The 8,219-nt window shown below is 40.3% G+C and overlaps 1 protein-coding gene across 6 annotated transcripts in view; it reads right to left on the minus strand.

Moving 5' to 3' along the window:
• Positions 1–8,219, minus strand: part of LOC110285129 (serine protease inhibitor Kazal-type 11) — a 97,112-nt gene that overhangs the window by 25,529 nt on the left and 63,364 nt on the right. Inside the window, exon 1 of one of the 6 annotated variants that reach the window (XM_029472109.1) lies at positions 7,971–8,078. The exons of the other annotated variants lie outside the window; for them this stretch is intronic. The gene's annotated coding sequence lies outside the window, so the exon portion shown is untranslated. Of the gene's footprint in view, positions 1–7,970; positions 8,079–8,219 lie in introns of those variants that run through there. 6 annotated transcript variants of the gene reach the window in all.

Below are 8,219 nucleotides of genomic sequence, written 5' to 3' on the forward strand. Positions count from 1 at the left end.
TGCCAGGGCCAAAAGAATGGGAATGGGTGGGTAGGGAAGTGGGGGGCGCTATGGGGGACTTTTGGGATAGCATTGGAAATGTAATTGAGGAAAATGTAATAAAAATATTAAAAATCAAAAAAAAAAAAAAAGAAAAAGAAATACACAGTTAACCATTGTAAAAAAAAAAAAAAATCACTGACCACCAAATTAGGATCTTGGAAAAATAAAATTTACGTGGATGCTTCAAATGTCAGATAGCAATAGGAACCCTGAGGGAAACAACTATGGACAGTACCTAGGTAGTTAACCTTCTTATATACAGAGGTAGGAAATGACCCAAAGGAAGAGAAGACATACAGCATGGAAGTCTTTGATTACCTATGATGCCCAAGGTAAGGCCAATGCCTTTTTTTCCCTCTTAACAATTACACCTTCTATGTCCTCTTTTATAATAAGACTTAAATATTTTTATAACATTTTATAAATATTTTATAAACATTTTTATAACATTTTATAAATATTTTATAACTCATAACAAATGAGTTAGCTAAATGTATTGATAAGAGAAAATAACAATGTCCCAAGACTGTTACTATTGTTACCAGTCTTTTAGCATAAACAGCCTAGGCTCTGAACATTTTTCAAGCAATTGAAAGACTAGAAGAGTAAAGCACAAAAATTACAAAAAACAAAAACAATTCAGTCTTATCACATTGATGAAAGGTTTAAATGAAGGCATCTTGTCAACCTCAAACCTATCTATGAGATGGTGATATAAAGGTTAGATTTCAAAAGAGGCAAGAGGCATGCAAAACATAGAGGTAAGGTTCATGTCCCTACCATCATTGCCTCCATTTGGCTCTGGGATAACTCACTCAGGATATTTTCTAGTTCTATCCATTTGCCTACAAAATTAATGATGTCCTTGTTTTTAATAACTGAATAGTACTTCATTATATAAATGAAACAAATATTCGGTATCCATTTTTCAGTAGAGGGACAACTGGGTTGTTTCCAGTTTTTAGCTATTAAGAATTAAGCTGCTATGAAGTAGTAAATCAAGTGTCCTGGTGATATGTCTGATCATCTTTTGATATATGCTTGATCTACAGGTGGAACTATTTCTAGTTTTCTGAGAAACCACCAGATTGATTTCTGGAGTGGTTGTACAAGTTTGCAATCCTACCAGTAGTGGAGGAATATTCCCCTTTCTCTACCTCCTTGCCAGCATCCGGTTTCGCGTGAGTTTTTAATCTTAGCCATTCTGATTGGTTTAAGGTAGTATCTCAGGGTCGTTTGGATTTTCATTTCCCTGGTAACTAAGGAACTTGAGCATCTCTTTAAGCGCTAGGAGAATGAATGGAAATCTCTGTCTTTCAGGGGTGCAGTGGGGGTTCGGGGGGGAATCTTTAGGAATTCCCAGAGATCTGGGAAAACGAGTCAATGATAGTCATCTCACCATCAGGAGTCCATGATGGTAACTTTAGCCAAGATTCCTAACAGTGGGGTCATGGAAGCTGAAACAGCTACCTCCTATATCCAGGATGGAACTTGAGTGAAAGGATAAGGATACCAACCCAGCCACAAAACTTTCAACCCGAAAGTTTGTCCAGTCTAAAAGAAATGCAGGAACAAAAATGGAACAGAGACTGAAGGCATGGCCAACTAATAACTGCTCCAACTTGAGACCCATCCCATGGGCAAGCACTAATCCTTGACAGTACCAATGATACTCCATTATGCTTGCAGACAGGAGTCTAGCATAACTGTCCTCTGAGAGACTCTACCCAGCACCTGACTGAAACAGATGTAGATACCCATAGCTAAAGACTGGACTGAGGTTGTGACTCTTAGGGAAGAGTTGAGGGAAGGATTGAAGGCCCTGAAGGGGATGGGAACCCCACAGTGGGACAAACAGAGTCAACTAACAAGATCTTCTGGGAATTCTGAGACTGAGACATCAACCAAAGGACACACAGGGGCTGGAATGAGAATCCCCTCCCCCGTATGTAGAAGACATGCAAATCAGTCTACATGTGGACCCACACACAACTGGAGAAGAGGCTCTCCCTAAAGCAGTAGCCTGACTATGGTATCTGAGGCCTTTTCTGGTCTCAGTGGGGGAGGATCTACCTTAACAGGTAGAGGATTGACAGGCCAGGGCCCAGGACCCAGGACCCCACACTTTTAGAAGAGAAGGGGAAGGTAAATGAGGGAGGATCTCTGTAAAGGAAGTACTGAGAGGGAGCAGTATTTGTTAAATAAATAAATAAGCAAATAAATACACAAATATATAAATAAATGAAAAGAGAACATAGACACTTAATGAGGGAAAGTTAAATTTAAATCAGTTTTAAAAAGTAGAAGATTCTTACAAAATAATGGGGCAAGATGAGAAGAAAGATAAAATAACTAAGGTGTATCAGAATAAAGTTTGTTAAAAGATAAAAAATTTTAAAAACTGTGTTCATGATTTAGATTTGGAACTATTACAATTTATTCAAAAATCTTAGGTCAGATTGAGGAGTGACAAATCCCAGTTGATACATTTACAACATAAGCCTTGTACCTAATGCTTAGGGAACACTGCAGAAGAGGGAGCCAAACAGTGCAAGATGAAGAGCACCATGATGTTTTTTTTCTGAGACACAGTATTCTGCACATGACAGAGAAGTTGCACAAACAAAAACCCAACAATACGGTCACCTAACGAAGCAATGCACAGTGATAAGGCCAGTTGACTGACCAACGTGGAGAGGAGATGTATCAGAAGGTTCTACTACCAAACGAAGAACTGTAAGAAATAACTGGCTTTCTGGTTAGCCTTAAACACAGACACATATGAGCAACCAACATGAAATGGACTCATCAGGTTGAATTGATTTCCCTTCGTTATAAATCTATGCTTGGTAGATTTTGCCTTCACAGTATATAAGTGTCCAGTAAAAGAAATTATCATGAACCTTGACTGGTTGGTCCAATTCCTCTCTTTTGTCTTCTTTCCCTAATTTTCTCATGCATTTTATCTAGGCTATGGAAGCTTTTTATTGAAGTTTTTACTTACTTTCATGTGTTTTTCATTTCCACCATCATATTCGGTTTGGTTATTTTCAATATTGCTATCTTTATTTCTTTTTCTTTTCTTTTTTGGATTATATATGCATTTTAAAAATATTGTTCTCTCACACAATACATATGTAACACAGTTTCCACTCCCTCTACTCCCCTGAATCTCCTGTAGCCAGATCACTCCTGCTCCATTTCTCTAAAGAGACACAGACCTCTTGGGGATATCAATCAAATATGGTATAATAAGATACAATAAAACTAGATTAAAAACCATCACATCAGAATAAGAGGAAGAGTTACCAAAAAGAGGAAAAAAAGTCAGAGGCATTCCCACTCTCATGGGAAAGACTCCTTCTAAACACCAATCTAAACACCCATAGCATATATACAGAGGACCTGTCTGAGACTCATGCATACTCTGTGATTGTGGAATCATCTCTGTAAGCCCCTGTGAGCCCCAGTGAGTTGATTCTATGGACCATGTTCTTTGGTGTCCTTTACCCCTCTAGCTCCTACAATTCTTCTAACCCTTCTTCTGCAGGGTTTCCCAAAGTTCCAAGAGGAGGAACCTGATCGAGGTGTTTAATTTGGGTTCTCTCCAACTACTGGTTTTCTGAGTCTCTGCATCCACTCCCATTAACTGCTGGAGAATGCCTCTATTATGGTGACTGTGGTAGGAACCTATCCCTGAGCATAGTAGAATGTCATTAGGAATCATATTATTGAATTTTGGTTGTTTTTGATATCCTAGTTCTCTATCCATCTTTGGTCATGGTCTTCCTCTCAAGTATAGGTCTTATGTTAGGGCAGTCATTGGTTTGCAACTCTCAAAAGTTCTGCAACTCTATTGCCCCAGCACATCTTGCAGCAAGATGGGTTGTAGGTTGAAGACTTTGTATCTGGGTTGTTGTATCAGTTCCACCAGTGGAAAGTTTCTGGTTACAGAAGATGAGAATGATTTAGGCTCCATCTCCTCCACTACTAGGAGTCCTCCATGGGATCGTCCTCATAGAATCCTGGGAGTTTCTACTGCACATAGTTTCTATATTGCATCCCAGATGCCTTCCAATCCCAGTTGTCTCTCTATACTCTCCATCAATCCCCTCACTTTATTCCCTCCTGTACTCATTCACACCAGCCCCCAGTCAACCCACAAAATATATTACATTCTCTTACTCAGCAAGATCCAGGCACCTCTTTATTTACCTTCCTGTTGTTTAGACTTTTTAGGTCCATGGACTGTAGTATGTTTGCCATTTACTTAACAGCCAATGACTATTTATAAGTGAGTACAAGCAATGTTCGTCTTTCCATGTCTGGGTTACCTCACGCAGATTGATTTTTTTCTAGATCCATTCATTTGCCTGAAAATTCCATAATACCATTCTTTTTAACAGCTGAATAATACTCCATTTTGAAAATGTACCACATTTTCTTTATCCATTCTTTGTTCGAGGGATATCTAGGCTATTTCCAACTTCTGACTACTACAAATAAAGCTGCTATGACCATATTTGAGCAAGTGTTCTTGTGATAGGATGGAGTGTCTTTTGGATATACACCTGAGAGTGGTATAGCTGGGTCTTATGGTAAATCAATTCTCAATTTTCTGAGGAACCAGCATATATATCTGTAGGGGTTGTTATGAGTTTGCACTCCCACCAGCAATGGTGGAGTGTTTCCCTGGCTCCACATCCTAACTACATGAGCTGTAACTTGTGTTTGTGATCTTAGCCACTCTGATAGGTGAAGGATGGAGTCTCAAAGTCATTTTGATTTGCATTACCCCCGTAGCTAAGGGTGGCTAACATTCTATACGTGCTTCTCAGCCATTTGCAATTGCTATTGACAATTTCTGTTTAGATCTGTGTTCCATTTTCTAATTGGATTATTAAGGAATGTCTAGTTTCTTGAGTTCTTCATATATTTTCGATATTGCCCTTCTCTCAGACACAGAGTTGGTGGAAATCTTTACTTATTCTTCAGGCTGCCGTTTTGTCAGTCTGCTTTGCCTTATGGAAGCTTTCAGTTTCACAACGTCCTATTTATTAATTGTGAATTTCAATGTCTGCATTAATGTATTCTCTTCAGGAAGGTGTGTCTTATGCCAAAGTGCTCAAGACTGTCTACACCACTGTACTGGCTAATTTTGTGTCAACTTGACACAAACTGGAGTTATCACAGAGAAAGGAGCTTCCTTTGGGGAAGTGCCTCCAGAAGATCCAGTTGGGGAAGTGCCTCCACAAGATCCAGCTGTAAGGCATTTTCTCAATTAGTGATCAAGGAGGGGAGGTCTCCTTGTGGGTGGTGCCATCTCTGGGCTGGTAGACTTGGTTCTATAAGAGAGCAGGCTGAGCAAGCCAGGGGAGGCAAGCCAGTAAAGAACATCCCTCCATGGCCTCTACATCAGCTCCTGCTTCCTGACCTACTTAAGTTCCAGTCCTGACTTCCTTTGGGGATGAACAGCAGTATGGAAGTATAAGCTGAATAAACCCTTTCCTCCCCAACTTGCTTCTTGGTCATGATGTTTGTGCAGGAATAGAAACCCTGACTAAGACAACCACTTTCTCTTCCTTCAGGTTCACTGTACCTGGTTTATGTTAAGGTTTTTGATCCAGTTAATCTTGAGTTTTGTTCAGGGTGATAAAGATGGCTCTATTAGAATTCTTTTAAATGCATATATCCAGTTATACCAGCACTATTCCAGCACATTGTGTATTTTTGGCTTCTTCAGGTATCTGTAGGTGTGTAGGTTTTTGATTCTGGGTATTTTATTCAATTTCATTGATTATCATGTCTGCTTTATGCTACTACCTGCAGTTTCTTTTTTTTTTTTTTTTCAGCTCTGTAGTAGAGCTTGAAATCATGGATGGTGATATATCCAGATGTTCTTTCATTATTCAAGATTGCTTTAGCTGTATTTAGTTCTTTGTTTTTACATATGAAGTTAAGTAATATCCTTTCAATAAACATATAAATATTTCATTTTGATTTTTAAAAGTTATGCCATATTTATATGAATTACATGATAAATATGAAACAAAACTCGCATTTCATTACTTGTACAATTTCATTTTTCACTGTATCAATAACTTAATACCAAACTTTAAAATATTAAAAAATTAAAAATAATTAAAATTGACACTTTGGGTAAAGCCCGAGAAGTAATGACAACATAACTAAAAAGAGGGAATATAAGGGATTATGGGTAGAGTATGCTTAACAGGTAATATATACCTTAAGTAAATTGTCCATACACAATACAGCACCATATATAAAGAGTATACATACTGAAAACATTTAAAATTTTAACATTGAGCCCTTCTGATTAGTGCCAGCACTGGGTCACCTGGGCCAGGAGTTGGAGGTCACCCCCAAGGTCCTTAAAGGACAGCTTCTGAGGCACACCCTGTTTCAGGCTCCAGACATCTGGGCACCTTCCCTGCCAGAGGACAGGTGTCCTCCCTGCCTGGGAGGGCTTTGCTGGAGCACCTGGGGAAGCCATCTTGGTTCCCAGATCCCTCCAAGACTAGTCTGCGCAGGTGAGAGTGTGGATTACAGAGGCTAAGAGCTTCTGGGACAGGCCCTGTTTCAGGCCTTCATCTTCTGCCAAGAGGCAGGTCTGAAAGCCAGATATCTGTGCACCTTCCCTGCAAGAGGAGAGCTTGCCTGCAGAGAATGCTCAGACCACTGAAACTCAGGAGAGAACTAGTCTCCCAGTTCTGCTGATAGAGGCTAACAGAATCACGAGAGGAACAAGCTCTAACCAGAGACAACTATAACAACTAACTCCAGAGAGTACCAGATGGCGAAAGGCAAACATAAGAATCTTACTAACAGAAACCAAGACCACTCACCATCATCAGAACACAGCACTCCCACCTCACCCAGTCCTGGGCACCCCAACACTCTCAAAAACTTAGACATGGATTTAAAGGCATATCTCATGATGATGGTAGAAGACATTAAGAAAGACTTTAATAACTCACTTAAAGAAATACAGGAGAACACTGCTAAAGTGTTACAAGTCCTTAAAGAAAAACAGGAAAACACAGGGATCTGGGATCCAAGATGGCTCCCCCAGATGCTGTGGCAAAGCCCTCCCGGGCAGGGCGGACACCTCTCCTCTGGCAGGGAAGGTGCCCAGATGTCTGGAGCCCGAAACATGGTCTGCCTCAGAAACTCTGTGGCTTCCACCTGTCCCAGAAGCTATTGGCTTCTGTAGTCAACACTCTCACCTGTGCAAACTAGTCTAGGCGGGATCTGGGAACCAAGATGGCTCCCCCAGATGCTGTGGCAAAGCCCTCCCAGGTGGGGCAGACACCTCTCCTCTGGCAGGGAAGGTGCCCGGATGTCTCACATTGATGGATTTCTGTATGGCTATATGTTACTGCCCTTTATCTATTGTAGCTTTTAATATTCTTTCTTTATTCTGTACATTTAGTATTTTGATTATAATATGGTGGAAGGAATTTCCTTTTTTTTCCACTGTAAGCTCCTAGCAGAGGATGCAGGGCAGAGCTTGCCACTGCTGGGTCTGCCCAGAATAATGGCTAGCAGGTAAGGAATTGGGGTAGACATCTTAGCTGGTGGTTGCTGATGGCTGCAGGTTTCTGCAATTGTGGTTAGAAGTGTGGACTAGAAGATGGAATTTGGGGCTTGAGGAGCTCACCTGGTTGTCACCTTCTTTCTAAACTTAATCTAAGACCTACAGTAATTTAGGCTGCTACATCAAGGCAGCCTCCAGGAGCCACCTGTTTAATCTTTCTCAGTTTAACATCTTTTTGTGATTCACAAACAACAAAGATATCAACTAGAGAGGCTACCATTATGGAGTAGCAAGTTATCAGCCAGGTTTGATAGAAATGGATGGAACTCTCTTATGTTAATTACTAATAGTAACAACAGAAAATACAAACCTTGTAAGACTAATTCTGGTTGTAAACTCGACTAGGCACAGAGATGCCAAACTAGTTGGTAAATCACACCTGTAAGTGTCCAGAAAAGGACACAATGGTCAGTGAACTGAGTGCTGATTCCTATCCTGAAAGAGGACAGTGCCATAAGCTTTTCTGGAAGTGCTGGTAGAGTGAAAAAGCAGAAGCAAATATGATCTCTCTCTCTCTCTCTCTCTCTCTCTCTCTCTCTCTCTCTCTCTCTCTCTCTCT

Source organism: Mus caroli, chromosome 18 (assembly GCF_900094665.2).
Source record: "Mus caroli chromosome 18, CAROLI_EIJ_v1.1, whole genome shotgun sequence".
Classification (NCBI taxonomy): domain Eukaryota; kingdom Metazoa; phylum Chordata; class Mammalia; order Rodentia; family Muridae; genus Mus; species Mus caroli.